This window comes from Anolis sagrei, chromosome 4 (assembly GCF_037176765.1).
Source record: "Anolis sagrei isolate rAnoSag1 chromosome 4, rAnoSag1.mat, whole genome shotgun sequence".
NCBI lineage: Eukaryota > Metazoa > Chordata > Lepidosauria > Squamata > Dactyloidae > Anolis > Anolis sagrei.
Genome location: NC_090024.1, coordinates 62,495,275 through 62,514,657, shown reverse-complemented (window position 1 = coordinate 62,514,657; position 19,383 = coordinate 62,495,275). Strand labels below are relative to the sequence as shown.

Here is a 19,383-nt window from a genome sequence, read left to right as displayed (position 1 = left end):
TTGATAACTATAGTGAAATTATTAATCTTTTGGCAGAGTAACATTCATACAGATATTATAATTTTGAATGCTTTATTTCCATCATTGGTACATGAGTATCATTGGAGAAATTGTGTTCCTACGATTTTGTCATAATCAAGACCATTTATGCAACACAGTAAAATCCAGCAGTATAAGGATGGACTGTATCTTAATGGGGGAGTATAAAATGTAATTCTTCATATATATTTTCCTACTGGGCTAAATTGTAGGATCCATTTTCCACTTGCAGAGCTCAATGACTTGGAAATATTCATTTGTTTTTCTATTCTAAATGGACTTAAGCTTCATTTTTTCTCACAGACAAATGTTGATAATGATGAAATAAATGCACAAATGAGTATTTGCTAAACTCTCTTGAAGAGAAAATGTAGAGCTCTACTAAACTATTTCTTGAATTGCATAATTCTAAGTCTTCTGAAACAAAAATATTTCCAGTCCACTGTAGTCCAGGCATGGGCAGACTTCAGCCCTCCAGGTGTTTTGGACTCCAACTCTCACAATTTCTAACAGCTACTAGGCTGTTAGGAATTATGGGAGCTGGAGTCCAAAACACCTGGATGGGCGAAGTTTGCCCATGCCCACTGTAGTCTGACATGGAAGCACTGGCAAACAAAAAGCAGTCATTAAAACCATAGAAGTTCAAAACATTATCAGACAGCAAGATTAGAGGAGAAATTGAGTTTGTATTCCATTATATGAAAAGTTTCAAGAGAGAACGTAATCTCCAGTAACAAAGCAGTGCAGCCTAAATATATTAACTTGCTTTGCCCTGAAGATTGTGAAGATGACTTGATATTCTAGGGCCGCTGTTTCCTATATTACTGGGTTTAAGCTTAACAGTGAACTCTATTCATACTGCAAAAAGGCTTCTCATATCACAAAGAGTACCATTTCTAAATCCTGAAGTAAACAGGAGAAAACAATTATTTCCTCTTTTAAGTCGCTGATAAAGATGCACTTACATAACACTATATAAATGAAAGCAATCCTCTGTTTAAAATAAAGTGGCCATGTGACATTTTGAGCCAAAACACTCGAGTCTGTGATGGATGGAAGAGCAGGTCTTTACATTGATTAAAACAAGATGAAACTGTCTTTTTTTCTGCAAAGATTAGAATATTTAGGATTAGGATTAGTCAAAATTATTCCTGTAATGGTCTTAACAAAAGAGATAACATGACATGCGCCATGACCTTCTCTGTTTTACTAAAAGGATGCTTTAGCCAACAATGAGCTATGCGGAGTCCACTGTTTTTCATTGTACACTTCAGTTCAATTTAAGTGAAATAAGAAGGCAATTCCAACATTTCACAGAAGTGAATACTACAAGGCAACCATTAGTTTACCTTCCAGTCATATTGGAAAATAACCTGAATTGTTGGAATATATTACATATTTGGATGTTTACATGATAAAACCTTGTATAAATGAGGGGTTTGAATGTGCCTCATAATTCCATTTTTATATATTGACTATATTATTTATTGTAATGTGGTAGTGTTGTGTCCCCACAAAGACCATCTTTGTTTTCTTCCCTAATTAGGAAGGTTTAGCCTGTTTATTGTAGTTGTGGTGGGAGGAATCCAAAGTTAGCCCCTTCCCTTTAAGATACCCCTTTAAGAATCCTCCCCAGGGGAGTAACTTTGCAGCTGGACCCAACCACACTCCTAAAGTATTATATATTCCGGGGTTCTAGACTACTTTTTAGGCATGTAAAACCTTACAAAATTTTGGGGGTCGTCTAGTACCCCGAGTATAAAATTAAAATAATAATAAAACTACCAGTAGAGTCTCTTGGTGTGGAGGGCCTTGGCCACGGGCTCCCCTCCTCCTCCACCTCCTCCTCCGCTGCCTTGGCTCATGGCAGCCTCCCAGGCAGGCCCCCATCCTTCCTCTCTTCCTGGCTGCTGCGCTGTTCAGGCCGCTCTCCTCCTTCCTGGCCAGGCCTCGCAAGAAGTGCCTCTTCTCTCCTAAAACTGAGATATGTTGTCATAAATATTTTGCAGGTGCAAGCACTGAACAGTGTATTCTTGTGCATATTTGTATTTTGTTTTCGAGCATGTATAAAATGTGAAATGATTCCTGGTCATTACATGACTTTAACAAGTCTCACAAAGATGGGTGCAAAGCCCGCTGTAATTATAAGGGGTTCCCTAGCAAGATGCCCTTCAGGCTTAGGCTAGGCTTGCAAATAGGGAAGGAATGCAAGGAAGACTCGACGATTTTAAATTATACACCATGATGGAAGTTAAGATTATCCCCTAAAAGTGACAGGGAAATGTAAGTCATTAGTGAAGACAACAATATTGCCATTACTTTGGAGTGGGATGCCTCATTGTTATGACTTTGATTAGCCTCTTCTTCTACCTCCACCCACACCCCTTACTTACTTCATAAAATCATAGAACAGAATTACAGGAAAGAACATGACAAACAATAAGAAGTATGGCTGTTGCCATTTAAGTTTTTTCATTTCCGAAGCATCAAGTTTGTTGAACTAGCCAACTGAAGTAGTATAGTGAATGGACTTTTGGATTACAGTGGGGCAGTTCCTACTGACTCATTATTTCATAAGTAAATAAATAAATAGTATGCATGTTTTTTTTAAAAAAAAAACAGTTCAGTTTTCTTTTCCTTTGAAAGAAACACTAGCACATTTGTTTTCATATCAGATTTCAGATGTCAGTCACTTTATTGCATATTTCTCCTTGCAAAAAAGAGAAATATCCAATAAGCTGATTGTCAAAAATAAACTTGTAATTAGCTGCAAAAAGGGAAAGCTATTACAGGACTTATGAATTTTCCAAGAAATCTGGGCTGTGTTCTCTGAGAAACTATTTGCTGCAAATAGCCATGGTTTGATAAACACAGACGAATGCTCTTTTCATTAGTGAACCGACAGTGTCTGCATTTATCTGACTCATCAGAAGGTCACAATTATTAGAAGGTGTTTTCTTTCCGACTGAAAGAAGAAAAGCCTTAAACAGTTACTTTTGGGTTTTAAAAATAACTCTTACTTTACCTAAAACAACTCAGAAGGGAAACCACTTCACTTTTCCCTGCCCTATAAAGTAAGGGAATGGAGTTGAACCAACCACCGCTTCAAAAGCACTGTTGTAGACACCATCCAAGGTACTTTTCTCCTGTCTTTCCAGTGAGCGTATTATTTTTATAAAAGCTTTTTAAAAATTAAAGTCACAGGGAAAGATGTGTAATACAATAATCTCCAAGCTGGCTTATTTGAAAGACCCAGTCCTTGTCTGGGGGACGAAGAAGCCCTGGAATCCATAGATCCAAAGGTACATCCAACCCATTCACAGAACACCCAGTTTTAGGCCTTTTGTTGTGTCTCCAAGCCAACTCTATCTTATTTCAATCTAATTATAGGATTTGGGGGGGGGGGGGCAGGGGGGAGATTTGTTTAGATAACATCATTGCATTCATCTTAGGCTGGGAGTGTGTGACATTTCAAGATAACTCAGTAGGTTTCCATGCCTAATTGGGGATTTGAACCCTGGTCTCCCAGACTCTTATTTCAACACTTCAACCACTTCACAGTACTGTTGCTCACTTTTAAAGGCCTCCTCTGGCCAAACTGAGCTTTCTATAATGTAACTTAATTCTTGAGTGTATGTGATATTTTAGCTGATGAAGATAATAATAATAATAATCATCATCATCATTATTATCATCATCTTTATTTATACCACGCCACCATCTCCCCAGTGGGGACTCGGAGCGGCTTACATGAGGCCAAGCCCGAACAACAAGTTACAATAAAAATAAAACCAAAACACAACCAAAAACGCAAACAGGAAACAGCAACATCATAATAAAACAAAACATGTAAATACATAACAATATAAAGTTACAATAGACGCAATCACAATGACAGTGGGCGGGCTGCATGTAATGATTAAAAGAGAGACTAATTTAAACTAATTTAAAACTCGGGCGAGATAAAAAGAGACAGATTATAGCAGGGGTTGAGGAATCAAGCCTTCCGACAGAGGGGGGACGACATATACTCCAATGACAGAACATTGATGCTAAGCAGTAATGTGGGATTGTATACCTACTCTCCAAAGGCGCAGCAGAAGAGCCAGATTTAAGATCCTTTTTAAAGGTTTCTAGGGTAGGGGCTTTCCTAATTTCTCCACATCTATTCATTCAATCAGGAAGAACCCAGGGTTTGAAGATGCAAGGCTATTCAATGGTAATCAAGATGGGCAATTGCAACATTCACAATTGGGTCAAATAGAAGAGTTCTTTCTCCCATCCGGGACCTTTCACAGATCTATAAAGAGAAGCCTCTCACAGGATGGTAAAATATCTGGGCACACCCTGAGGAACATCCTTGGAGATGGCCAAGTCTCTCACATCGGAAGCAAGGGGGTGGGGCCAGGCGAATCGTTTTTGCACATGCGCTGTAACGTCTTTTTGATTTTTTTGGGATTTTTAAGTCGTTACCGCTGTGTTTTTTGTGGTTTTATGAGTGATGGTCACTTGTTGGCCTGATAGGTGTTTTGTGTCCAAGTTTTGTGCCAATTCATTGCGTGGTTTTTGAGTTATGTGTGTCCCACAAACGAACATTACACACACACACACATATATCTATATATATATTATTTAGAGCATTTGTATCCCGTCCTTCTCAACCCCTGAGGGATGACTCAGGGCGGCATACAACTGGCAGTCATTAGATGCCGACAAGGAAACAATCATAGTACACCAATTAACATCAAACAAGTGAACAATATAAAACACATTAAAATAGTTTAAAATATTGGTCCTTAAAATATTGAAATGCCCAAACCTAAGTCCACAAATCCAAATCATTGTCCAGTGATCCAGTCTAAGTTCTCTTCATTTACAATTCTCACGAGTCATTACAGTTGTTGCTCAGCCAGCTTCCCAAATGCTTGATCCCAAGACCAAGACTTGAGTTTTTTCCTGAAGGAGAGGAGAGAAGGAGTCGCTCTGATTTCACTGGGGAGTGCATTTCACAGATGGGGGCCACCACCGAGAAGGCCCCACCAACTATTGGATCGCAGAGTGGAATTGTTCTGAAAGTATGTTAGGATTTAAATTTTAGAGCTTTAGTGTACTTCTAAAGCAGTATTCATTCTACATGCTATTAGGGTTTATTTTCTGAAGAAAAGAAAAAATTGTTTGAAAATAGCGCTCTACAGCATATTTTCTTAATAGATCTTAAGTGATAAAAAGGAAATAGCATTCCAGCTTAATTTGCCAAATTGAGAGGGTAGTTTTTGCCCCTACTCTGTAATAACAGTATATACCTAATGGTACTCACTACTTCATGCTTCAAGATCCTTTACAACTTCCAATGTGTTCAGCACTCCAAAAGTCCATACTTTTAAAACCCATTATTATATTTTTGTAATGGAGATGCAATTATGTTGTTTCAAGCCTGATTGCCCCCTTTCTAAGCTTTCCTTACCTGTTTCAAGTGCAGAGGATATTGATGGTTAGGTGTTTTTAAAATCCCTTTGACTCAGGAAGTATGTAAGGATCCTGCCACTGGGAGAACTATGCAGCATGAAACGTGTTTTTAAAAAGGGACCAAAATAGAAGGATAATAGAGCAATAATAAAGTACCCAGAGAGTGAAAAAGGCTTTTGAAAACTTAAAAATGAAGAAGAACAAAGACATCTAGAGGGAAAGAAATTTTACACTGTTCAGTACATCACAGAAACAGCCCAGTGGACCACAAAAGAGGCATAACCTGCCAATATCAGATGGTACCTGAACATAGGTAGTATTTAGGTGAAGAGGGAGCAGGCTGGTGTCTGCTGCTATTTGCTTTGAGCTGGATTATATGGGTCTCCACTGCCAGGTAATCTTGAATAAGGAGATAATCTGGGATCAGGAACTGGGGTATAGAGCCATGTAGAAAGGGCCTAGGACATAGAGCAATAGATTCAAACTACGGGGAAAATATTCCATTTAAATGTTAGGAAGAACTTCCTGACAGAAAGAGCTGTTCAACAGTGGAATATACCTTTGAGTGAGATTGACTTTCCTGCTTCGGAGGTTTTAAACAAAGCTGGATGGTCATCTGTCTGGAGTGCTTTGACTAGGTATTCCTGCGTGACAGGCAGTTGGACTGGATGGCTTCTTTCAAGTCTGTGATTCTATAAGTCTAGGTGCATATGAATCACATAATACTCCTTTCCTGAATAGATAACAAAATGTATGTTGAAAATGCTATGAAAGATCACTTTGAAATTGGAAGAAATGGGGAAAGGAAGCTCCTGGTGGCACAGTGGGTTAAACCCTTGTGTCGGCAAGACTGTTGACCGAAAGGCTGGCGGTATGAATGTGGGGAGTGGGGTGAGCTCCTGTCTGTCAGCTCCAGCTTCTCATGTAGAGGCATGAGAGAAGCCTCCCACAGGATGGTAAAACATCCAGTCATCTCCTGGGCAATGTCCTTGCAGATGGCCAATTCTCTCACACCGGAAGCAAATTGCAGATTGCAGTTTCTCAAGTTGCTCCTGATATTATTATATATATATATATATATATATATATATATATATATATATATATATATATATATATAAAAGCTGTACAGCTTGCAAAAAAAGAGAAGAAAATAGCTGAAACCGTAGAATCTGTTTGCTTAAGGAAGGTCTGCAAAAATAGAAACATTTCTGTCCTTTTGGTTTGAATAATAGATTTGATATTTGAAGAATTTCTGGGAAATGGACCAAACTGGGATAATTTTATAACCTTTTAAAAGGATATTTCATATCACTTTATTCCTAAAATAACTGTTCATTTCTGTGTCGCCCATGTATTGATTTTGTGTATTTAAACTATATGCATGTGATTATTATCTTTTTACATGTAATGACAGTTTTAATCTACGGAAATATACCATATAAATGTATCACATTCTCTTGTAATGTGCAGATCAGATGTATAATTAATAAAAAATTGGCCAAGACTGTTACGTCATTAGTACATGATAAATACTCAAGACTGTTTGAGCTTAATGAAGACATTAGTATCTTCCTAGGGCAAATGAACAGCAGGTACTTATAATTAATTTGTATCACCATTGTTGGTCGCATCAATCAAATGTTCATGAGACTGCATTAAAAAAGATTTAAATGCTGCATATACTTGTGTTTAAAGAAGAAAACAAACAGTTCATTCTGAAAATGGAAAAAATGAATAATACAAGTTCATCTTCTTTCCTTTTCTCTCTTCCTCTTGTTACAATTTGCAAACTGCATATAAAGGCTACAGACAGAAAACTGAAAATGTTCAGAGATATCAAGGAAATAAGATTGTGGGCAAGAGAGAGCCAGTACCACAACGATAAAGGCATGCTACATAAACATTTCTTTATTTTTTTCACTACATAAAAATTAAATTGTTCTGCTTCATACCAGCACTATAGGAGTACTGTATTAATGTGTATCAGGATGTTGTCCTGACCAAACTTTGGGTGACATTTGGCGTATCTACACTGAAGAATTAATGTAGTTTGGTACCACTTTCCTTGCCATGGCTCAATCTTACGAAGTTGAGATTTTTACAAGATCTTTAGTCTTATCTATCAAATAGTGCTAGTGCCCCACCAAACTCCAACTTCCATGATTCCATAGCATCGAGCCTTCACATAATGTGGTGTCAACCGGCATTAATTCTGCAGTGTAAATGCACCCATACTACATATTTCTTCACTTGTGAATTAACTGAAGAGGGTATGATCTTTTTACTAGAAATGTCACAGGAGGCCTGTTATGGGTCCTTTCCTTCTTTCAGTGCATGCCAACATGTGATCCCAGTATGTTCAGTATGTAGTAAAAAACTTCCTCTTGGGAAAGGACAAATTTCAATCCACCACACTAAATTTGTAGTACCAATTTGGTTATCCTGAGAAATAAAAAAGTCCTGTTAATTGTAAATTTAAAAAAATCTAGGTGAGTTTATTTAAAAGGGGTGATTTGGAAGATTACTTGTCATTTTATAATCCCATAATGAATAGACCTCTAGTAACAATCTGACCTACATTCCTCAGTTTAAATATATTCAAAGTCATAGGACCAAAAATCCATCTAAAACCTTAATGATTTTAATTTAACAACCTCTGGATATTTGATAGCATTTCCCTGGGAGCACTTGTTTCTTAAGCTCCTATTAGCAAAACCAACCATACGCTGTTTGCTTCAGTTGAGCTTAATGATGTTTACTTCTGAGTTGATATGTATAGGATATAAACTGTAAATCATTAAACTTCTGGAGGGACAATGGGTTAAACCCCTGTGCCAGCTGAGTCAATGCTGCTAGGGATTATAGACTCCATTACAGATAAAAATTTAGAAAAACTATTTTTTTACTTAACAACAGCGGTGAGAATTATGCTAGCCAGAATATGGAGATCTAGAGACATTCCCACGGTAGATCAATGGTTATTAAAAACAATGGACATAATGAACATGGACATCTTAACACAAAAAATATCACAAAATCTGACGAAACCACCTAAAACGGACTGGGAAAAGTTTCTGGAGTATATCAAAAAGGAAAACAGCGGAATTTATATCAATGTTTTTTCTTGAATGAAACTCGAAGGATCATCAATAAGAAGCCAACGATTATACAAAAAGAAGAAAATAAAATAAAGAAATTATCTTCACACTCTTCTATTATTCAGTCCTGGAAGCTCCTGAAAGTATTTTAACTTGCCCCATCCCCCACCCTTAGTTTCCCCCCCCCCCTTTTTTTCTTTTTCTTTTTTTCTAATTTAATTTTTTTTCTTTTTTTCTTATTTTAATATAATTTATTCTCTCTGTCTGTCTGTCTCTCTCTCTCTATATATATACATACATATATATATACACATACATACACACACACACACATATATGTATGTATATATATATATTTCTACTTTTCTTTTTTCTTTTTTTTCTTCTATTTATTTATTTACTCATTCATTTTTACTCTTCTGTTTCTTTTTTTTTTCTTTTATCCCACCACGCTCCCCACCTCACTCTCCACTTTCCTACTTTACTCACGATCATTGAATGAGAACTTTTCAGTGTCATTTATACCTATGGATAACTGTTAAATGCCACCAATATTGGATCCAACCCAATGTGTAGAAGAAAAACCACCTATTATAATTTTAGCAAATTCCTTAAACATATGACTAAACCTTGATCTATGATGTATCACAGAAATTTCTTTTTGGAAGCGAGCACCAGGGACATTCACTTCATGTTCCCAAATGCTAAAACAGTCTATCCACCTGTTATTGGCAGTTCTGTAGAAGATAAACAGCTTGCTAGGAAAATGACATTCATCAAGGTTTTCAGAGAGGAAATTCAGTTTAGAAGTACATGTAATTTGAACCATACTATTTCTTTTAATTGAAAATGAAGAGATTTTCCATAACACAAATAATGTAAATATGGATGATATGTAACCTATGTACCTGATGGCATGCAACAAATATATTTTCCGATGAAAAATATCAGCATACATATAATCTGAAAGGCAGGTAACAATAAATTAAAGATTGAGAAGTCCAGAAGATAATTTGAATCTTTCCTCTTAACATTAACATAGATAGCATTGTGGGAATGTTCTGAGGGATGGGGAAGTGCTGAAACACTATGCACATTTCCTTACTGGTGAAGTAGAAGCAGTGGAGCTCAGAAGCAGAGCACATATTTTGCAAAAGGTTCTGGATTCATTTCCTGGCCTCTCTGCCTGGAAAGACATCAAAGCCAACCACTGGTGCAGAGCTTCTACCAATTAATATAGAGAACAGTTCTAGATGTACCAGAGGTCAGTATAAAGCTTGTTTTAATCCCTGCATGTTTAATTATATTTTGATATTTATATTAAATTGTATTGTTCTAAAGGTTGGAAGCTACTTTGCGTTTTGATTAAAAAAGAAAGTAGGGTCCTAAAAAAATTATTTGAGTCAGGAGTGACTTGAGAAACTGCAAGTCGCTTTTAGTGTGAGAGAATGGCTGTCTGCAAGGATGTTGCCCAGGGTACGCCCGAATGTTTGATGTCTTGCAATCCTTGTGGGAGGCTTTTCATGTCTCTGCATGGGGAGCTGGAGCTGACAGAGGGAGCTCAACCTGCTCTCCCGGATTTGAACATCTGACCTGCAGGTCAGCAGTCTTGCTGACACAAGGGTTTGACCCATTGCACCATTGGGGACTCCTCCGGGTACTAAAAATATAAGTTTCTTACTAGCCTGGATTCTTCCTGTTTTGTTTGCAAAGTGGTTGGGATAGACCTTGACTACATGATAACAGCAGACCTTTTTGTGATCCTCATCCTGGCTCATATTTGTCAGACATAATTCTCAATATTCCTCCTTTATAGCCTCCTTGTCCTCAATAAATGGTACCCAAGCATTATGGGTATGTTATGCCATGCTGACAGGACAGATTTTGTTAAGGGCTGTTTGCTTCCTTTTCCAGTGATTTGTGTAGTTGTTTTGTTTATTTGGGTTTTTAAAACCAACTCTGTAACTGAAAAATCTTTCCTCTAGCAGTTGGATGTGGTTTTGTTTTTCGGATGTGTCTGCGTCATTTAACTGTCGCTGAAAGGGAACTTTTGTAGTTTTAAGATAAATCAGATGCAGCAGTTGCAGTCTGTTACATGAAAAACATATTCGACTTCCCTGAACCTGATCCTGGCAAGAGTGGGCTTTGGGTTCATGGCAGCTCATTTGTGTCTTCTCTCATTTTTCTTGCCCCTTTCCTTGCTTTCCATGCTGCAGGCTACCTGGGACATCTCACATTTAACATAGCCATATCTCTTTACTGTGACCCAGTGATATTAAATGTACACAATCCGTTTAAACATGACATGGCAATTTTTAAAGCTAACATGCAGAAATACGAATGCTATGTATAAAAAGATATCTTTAATAATTTATGTATATCTTTGATGAGGAGTTACTATTCTTTCTTATTCTTGTTAAAATCTCTGCTAATGGCAGTGTGCAGCCGACATTCTGCACGGTGTCTCTTCCTTTAGCTATATATCAAGTAGGACTTAAATAAGGGTATAATTTTAGGACTGCAGCATTGGACAGTCTTTGTTTAGCTGCAAAGGGATCAATAGCCCAAGGGAATTTATTGAAATAATGATCTTGTCTGAAGCACTATCACTAAACATTATGAATTTTTTTCTTTTGACACATGACAAAACTAAGTCATATCAATTACTGTTGTAGGTATGTATTTTTAGAGCAGATTTTTAAAAATATAAATTGATTTTTTTCCCCTGGCTTGTGTGTACATTGGCTGTGTTTTGACTCGTGAAGTTGTTTTAGGTGTCAGTTTTACATTTGCATTATGAGGAAGGAATGAGAAGAAAGAATTATTATTGTATGCATAAAAATAGTACACTGATAATTACACAAACCTTAATACTCTACTGATGACTTTAAGGATGCACAAATGCATGTAAGTAAATTATAGCATTAAAGGACATGGGTTTGTTCTGTGAGTCATGCTGACCAGTAGAGTTCAGATTCAACTGACTAGCAGAATAAATAACTAGCTTGAATGCAGTTTGTAGAGCTATTCTGGTCCTATTAGTGGCAGAGGACAACAAGCAAATGTGTGAGTTTTTGAGAAATGTGTATGTGTGCTTGTAGAGAACCAAGGAGATGAAATGGGATATTGTAGCACAATATATGATAATATAGAAGCCCAGAAATCTGAAATGCTAGAGACCTACAATCATGTATGTTCACTGCTTTCAGAATAGATATCTAACCTACTTTTTAATCACAAAGTATATAGTAGGCAGGTAGATGGTATTTCTTTCACATCAGGGGACATTTGTGAGAAAAAGACATTTTCAAAGTGACATGCTAGATTATACAAGGGTGAGGTATGAAATACTTCCTAAGGAATTAAATCATCTACATTGAAGAAAAAAACAACCTCTTTAGAGATTGGTAATTTCATCAGATAACTGATAGAGAGTGAGAGTGTTTAGAGTTGAATCTACGTTGCCCAAGTAAACTGTTCTGGAGCTCCCCAGACACAGCATGGAAACATCCCCAGAACCCCTTTTTTGGCCACCCAAGCCAAGAGCAACTAATGTGTCACCAGCCAGAAGCAGTTTCCTGTAGAGGTTTGATGGCAACACATGGTATTCGTGACCTCATCAGAAGTAACATCACCTGTAACCTACATGAGTCTTCTGGTCAGTGACAATGGTGGGGCTGCTGAATATGTGGAAAATGGATCCGGCCAGATCCAGCCTAACCTAGATGTTCACACCTCTGAGATTCAGTCCATACATCTAAAATATCATTATTTTAGATGTATGGGCAATTCTTAGACTCTCTGGAGTAAAACCTGCTTCCCCCTGCACCAGATTAAAGGCTGGAGGTAGCACATTATATGAACTTCCCCAAGCAGTTGCAAAGTCACTTTATTTGACCCCAGTAAACATGATCTAGATCTGTTCCTTGTCTATATTTGGACACCCATGTCACTTGCCACTTGCCACTGTTTCCTCTGAAGAGAAAATGTCATATGAAAGGAAGAGCAGATGGAGGAGTGTAGTGGGAAAAAGTGAAAGGTATTAATTAATTCTCTCTGCCTTCTCTTTCATACCAGTCAGTACTGTTCTTCAGTGAATGTGGAAAATACTAGACTACCAGTATATTTATGTTATGTTTGACTTTAAATTTATTTGATTTGTGGATTGAGGTTTCCCAATCTTCAAAAGTACATTTACGCAACACTCTCAAAATGTCATGACCTCTGCACCAGTACAAATAAGATTTCTGCCATATCAAAAATGGTCATGAATCAAAAGTTATTTGAAAGGTTGTTGATTATGCTTTTTTATAATGTGGTTTTAATTGTTACATTTCATTGTATTCCAGAACAACAGAGATTCAAAGATCGCAAGTGACATCTGTAAACATCAAATAAGTGAAGATGGAAAATTGACTACAAGAGGTACGACGGGTATACATTTGCTTTGTTTTTGGTGTCATTTTCAATGATAACTACCTTGAGTGCCATTCCTTGATGGAAGAGAGAATAATAAATCAAATAAAACTACAAATAACAGAACCCCCCTGAGAATACCTAGTAAATGAACTTTGATAGAAACCAGAATACATCCAATCCCAATTTAATGCAAGTAACCATGCCTTAAATGTTATGAACATGGAGAAATGGTTTTGCACAGTCCACACCACAAAGGTCTGGTTTCATGCACTACCACCCCAGCAGCTCCACTTATAATGTAATTAGAAGCCAAAAGGATGCATTTATCTCTGTGCAGTTAGCAAATTATAATTTCTCATTATGATCTACATAATTTGTAAATGTGATCAATGTTTGAGGTATCTTAATTTTTGTCCATCTTTTGAAACTGTTTGAAATAGTGCTCTGATGCTTACATGGTGCTTCAGCTCTTAATGCTGCAGTAAGATCGTATAACTGCATTACATTCTAAGCATTTATTTGCTTGATGGATCAGCTGATGGCCTCATAAAGCATAATTATTTGAATGTGCTTTGTGTGTATCTACCTATACAAATTTTATCCATAAAAATACAAGAGCATTTAATTTAGATGCATTATCATTCTTTCTCCAACCAGTAAAAACATCAGCATTAGCTGTGGGTAATGTTTTATTTCACCATAGGGATTTTCTTCAGTGTACAGTGAGCTACATTTATCAAAGGCACTGCTGGAGAATCTCGGGTGCATTCTTAATTCTCATCATTTTGTTTCTCTGCCTAGCAAAGTCTAATAGATCTTTTTAATTGACTACAGAGGCATCCTGATATCAGTAGGCTTGCTTATATGGATTATAAGTAACATAATTTAAAGGGCAGAAATAAAAATGTAAGCCATTGGTAATGAATAATTTCAATTACCACTGAGTACAGTCTGAACATTATTGTTTTAGCTCTAAGGCATGGAGCACAACACACTCTGGCAGGTTGGCCTCCACATGGTAAGTCATCCTATGTCAAATGCCAGACTAGGATCAGTTGCTGGGGCAGGTCAGCTGGAACAGCAGAGCTTAATATGGCAAATATCAGTTTTTGTGCTTCAGTCTCCTCAACTTATATTGAATAAAACTGTTACATACATTACACTAGAGAAAAAATCAACTTAAAATCCTATTTCTGCCTCCTGCAGAATTCTGGGGTTTGTAATTTAAGGAGGAGCCGTTGACAGCCTCACTAAACTACAAACCCCAGAATTCTGCAGGAGGCAGAAACCAGATTTTAAGTGGATTTTTTATCTAGTGTGATGAAGCCGTTGGTGCAGAGTTAAGACTTGTAAAACACAATTTTAATGAGTAAACATTTTAATGAGCAATAAAATTTTGTGCTGTTTTATTTATTCCTGTGGCTCAACATTTTATCTATTTTGTAAGCAAGTGCTTCTGATTTTATTTCTTCTCCTTGATCTATTTGCATTTCTGAAAATGTTTTTGTGTTTTGTGTCTGAATTTATGCAACTAAGCATTTAAAAACAGATGACCAGTCCTTGAAATACATACATATATGCCTTTCTTGGTCTTGTTAAAGAAACATTCTACCTAGATTTGCTCCCATTGCACTAAATGTGCTGTAGAGTTATATGAAATCACTGTAGTTGGAACCATCTATTATCATAATGGGAAGCCTAATATGGAGAATTAAGCTAATGTTAGCTCTAGTCTACTTTATTTGGAACTGTAATTTAAGGTTTGTAATTTTGGAACAATAATAGTGTCAGTAATTCAGTAATGAGTGGTGCTGCTGCTAGAAATGTTTCTGATACTGAATTGATTTTTGCTGGTGAGCTGTTATCATTAAATTAACTGTGGGCCGTAGAGATGAAACCAAAGCCTAAAGGTTCAGGTACAGACTGATAAGTATTTAATTTCGTACTATATCATTTTAAGCTGTATCTGCACATTGGGATAAAGATAGTCCAAATCATTCTCAGTTTGATGGCAGAGGATTAGAAGACAAGTTCTAAGGCTATTGTCAGACTATTACAAGTAGACATCTTGTCAAGGTATTGAAAAACCCGTTAAAAATAAAGAATATAAAAGAGTACCAGTTTATGTAGGGATGGAAATAACATTTAAAAAATGTTTGCAAATGGTTTTAAAATATATTTTGGAAAAGCCTAGCAAGGGAGAACGGTGAACCGACAATTTGGTTTGAGAATTATAAAAGTAAAGGTAAAGGTTTCCCCTTGACATTAAGTCTAGTTGTGTCCGACTTGGGGGGTGAAGCTCATCTCCATTTCTAAGTCCAAGAGCCAGCCTTGTCCGTAGATGCCGCCAAGTTCATGTAGGCAGCATGACTGCATGGAGCATTGTTATCATCCCGCCTAAGTGGTACCTATTGATCTACTCACATTTGCATGCTTTTGAACTGGTAGGTTGGCAAAAGCTGGGCCTAACAGCAGGAGGTCACCCTGACCCCAGATTTGAACTGCTGCCCTTTTGGTCAGCAAGGTCAGCAGTTCAAATCTGGGGATAGGGGTGAGTAGATCAATGGGGAATTATACTGCACAAAATTCACAGATGGTATTTTCCATGCAGAAACTGGAATTTAAGCAGAAGGTAATATTTATGCTCAGAAATCTTTTTTGCATACATATACTATTTTCTATGCAGAAAAATTCTGTTTTCTGCACAGAAATGCCACCTCCACATTTTGCATAGAATAAGTCCCAACATATGAGTATTTTGGAAAGTGCACAGTTCTTGGAGATTTTCTTATAATGTGATTTGTTTCCTAATACGTCATGGTTTTATTCAATCAAAAATTTACTCTGGGTAAACAAGATGTTACTGTTGTTCAGGGGGGCTGCTTTTTTTAACTGATGTTTCCATTTATAGGATTACTTTGTCAATTGCTGTATACATTTATCTAAATCAGGAAAGACTATAAGTACTTCACTGTAGGGACTGGGAAAGAAAGATACCTCATTAGCTTCAGACTGATGATTTTGTAAGCTAAGAACTTATGGTAATCATGGATTCTCATGGAACAAAGTTGTACCGTTACACACTGCATGATCATTCCTGTTATATCAATAGTTTTGTACCACTTTTTGTTTGCTTGCTTATCATGTGATCCAAATATCAGTACTTTTGCATCTCCATTTTGTTACTTCATGACAGTCAGGGTAAGAAAACCTGAATCCACAGATTCTGCCTATATTTTGTCAGCAGAAGGGGGGGGGGGGAACCACTAAAGGGAAAGTCAGATGTGAAGATAAATAAACCATGAAGCAAAACTTCTCCTGGAAATAAGAGCAATCATGCAAGTATCAGTGCATTGCTCTTATCTGAGAAGCATGATTCTCATGGTTACATGGCTTATCTGTCATCCCAACCTTCATAATCAATTTCAAAACAGAATTGGATATATATTGATTAAGGGCATTTGATTATTTGTGATTGCAGTTGTTCTTTGGCTGATCATGAAAGGCAGCTAGGGACAATGATTTCTCATGTCAAAAAAACTATTGACTCCTGATCATCTTTTCACAATTGTTCTTAGAGCTATTTCAGATACAAGTGAAGGAGACTTTTTTTCTAGTTAGAAGAAGTAAACCTTGTTCAGACTATCCCTCCTGCAACTGTCCAAGCATTTAGATCCTCTCTAAAAAATGAGACCTCCTCTTGACTTTCCAATATGCTGTGATTTGAAGACAATCTGGGGACATTTGGCTTCAGACATACAATTGCAGTCAGATGGAAGTTAAATCAATTTTGCTCAAATGCCAAATTGCATAATATGTTTGGTTACAATTACATACAATTCCGAAATCAACAGCAGAGAAAGTTATAACAATCAAATCACATGGCTGATAAAATATTTTGCATATATAGTCTTACTGGTTAAATTGAATCATTCTTTATCTCACATAACTCTTCACATTAATAAAATAGCCAAGGCACCCTTGACAGTAGCTGCAAAATGAGCTTCATTGATACTCAGCTCAGTGTCTTCAGGATCTAAATGAAGATAGGATACTGATAAATAGTAACAAGATGAGGTGTCCATGAAGATATAGACTGAGACAGCTAAAATTCCCAAGGAGCAAGTGAAAACACAAACCAATAAAGAGAAGGTATCATATCAATCACCCCAAAAGCTTTGCCAACTTGCCTGACTTTCCCATTTGAAGAGAACCCTGTTTACCTTCTATATCCTTCTTGGCTTACAGCCCTCTTGGATATTCTTCCACCCTAGGAAGCCAAGACAGGCCTCCATCCACTGGTTGCACAAGTCTTTGTTCACAGATCTTAAATCCTTTGCAACTGAGGACAGTTACATCCCTTCTCCCATCTTGCAACTTCCCTCCTGAGGTCAGGGCATTGTGACAAAGCAAGATGGAATCGAGCGTTTCAACCGTGAATAGTTATAAATTCTTCGAACTAGATTTCAACATAATTTGGGAGTTATTGGGAAATGGTTTTTTTGGAAATAAGATATGAGCTTAATTTTGTCACTTTTTTGGAAATTGCATTAGTTCTAGTGAAATCATGTTCATACTTTTTGATAGACTATTATCAAAACTGCATTAATTCTGTGGAGCTATACAACTGTTTAAAGGTCTGTGATGAAGGATAGTGATTAAAGGACAAGCTGGAGTCTAGAAGCTCAAATATCATTTTATACATTTTTAAAAAAAAGACATTTGCGGCATTGTGTTAAGGCAGCTGCTAGGCCTAAAGTTCATATAGAACCTCTTTCAAAATGTTCGTCAGTATTAAGTCACATTGATGTGGCAGCTGCGGATTTAGTTTTCTGTAGATATTCACTTCCATCTGCTGACTCTTCTAAGATGTTAGGAAATTATTTTTCTTTGCATATCAATACTTTTTTACCCTTTACTCATGGTTTTTTCCAACTATATTGTATACTCAAGATTTTTGGAAGTGATTATTTAGTTAGTCATGCCTACATTGCTTCTTCTATGATTTGATTATTGAACCTCAATAATGGGGTGCCTTCCACAGTTGCAGACATGCCAATTTTGTTGGAAATTGTTCAAATTATATAGATGTTATTAGCGAATGGTCTTAGCAAATGATTACCTTTGTTTATTTAGATCATTATGTCTTCTGCTGGGTTTTATTGAAAATTTCTCACTAGCTATTCACTGTAGACTTAATGCCATTCGTCCAGCCATTTATTGCTAGGAATATGTCTTATCATCTCAATGATTGTATTTCTGTATTTTCCACATAGTCATTCATTTCTTGAAGTGGCAAGTAAAAAAAAACATCCCAGTTCCACAACATTTTCACTCCCCAGAGATATTAGGCAAGCCCCCACGCTGGCAATCTTCAGGAGGAACCTGAAAACCTGGTTATTCCAATGTGTCTTCAATGATTGAATGTAAGATACTCCCTGACCAAACTTTGCATAAAATGACCCCAGAAGCACTTTATTTCATGTTTTGTGCAATTAAATCCTCCCTCCTCCCCGGATCCTCCTCTCCCCCCCCCCCCCCGATAATTTACATTGTCCTATCTCCCAGTGTTTTAAATTTTTTTCTTTGAATTTGGCCCAGTGTAATTTTTTGTGTTTTAATGTTTGATTTTGTATTGCTGTGTCGTTTATTATATTGTTGTTGTTATTATTATTATTATTATTATTATTATTATTATTATTTACTGCGTTTATATACCACAATTCTCAGCCCAAGGGCAACTCATTGCGGTGTACAACATAGAAAACAAGTGCAAATTACAAAACATAGTGTAAAATAATCCACAATTCATCATTATCAGAATCATTGTTTTGCATTTTATGTATTTTATTTTCTGGTTTTGTTATGTTTTTGTGTTATATTGTGTTTTCTGTACTGATGGGCGTGGCCTCATGTAAGCCGCACTGAGTCCCCCCTGGGGAGATGGAGCAGGATATAAATAAAGTATTATTATTATTATTATTATTATTATTATTATTTTCTGTGCAGTCACTTCAATTATATACTGAAGTCAATACTATTATCTTATCTGTAATAGAGGAATGGTCAAGGACATTATTAACGGTTGCCCAGTCCTACTTATCCAGTCCTCTCCAACTTCAGGATAAGATAGTTATGCTTTTGTCCAATTAAGTTAAATGGCCCAAGTGGAACTTAGGTCATTCATGACTACTTATTTCACTGAGTTCATGTGTGACTAACTTGTAGCATTTCATGTTGTAATAATAATAATAATAATCATCATCATCATCATCATCATCAATTGTATACTGCCCTATCTCCCTGAAGGGACTCAGATCAGTTTCCAACATATAAGGCAAACATTCAGTTGCTGGTA

The 19,383-nt window shown here is 36.7% G+C and overlaps 1 protein-coding gene across 4 annotated transcripts in view; it reads left to right on the top strand.

Moving 5' to 3' along the window:
• DLGAP1 (DLG associated protein 1) overlaps positions 1-19,383 on the top strand; it is a 360,663-nt gene that overhangs the window by 90,926 nt on the left and 250,354 nt on the right. For all 4 annotated transcript variants that reach the window (XM_060775114.2, XM_060775115.2, XM_060775112.2 and 1 more), the window contains one exon: positions 12,956-13,031. The gene's annotated coding sequence lies outside the window, so the exon portion shown is untranslated. The remainder of the gene's footprint in view (positions 1-12,955; positions 13,032-19,383) is intronic.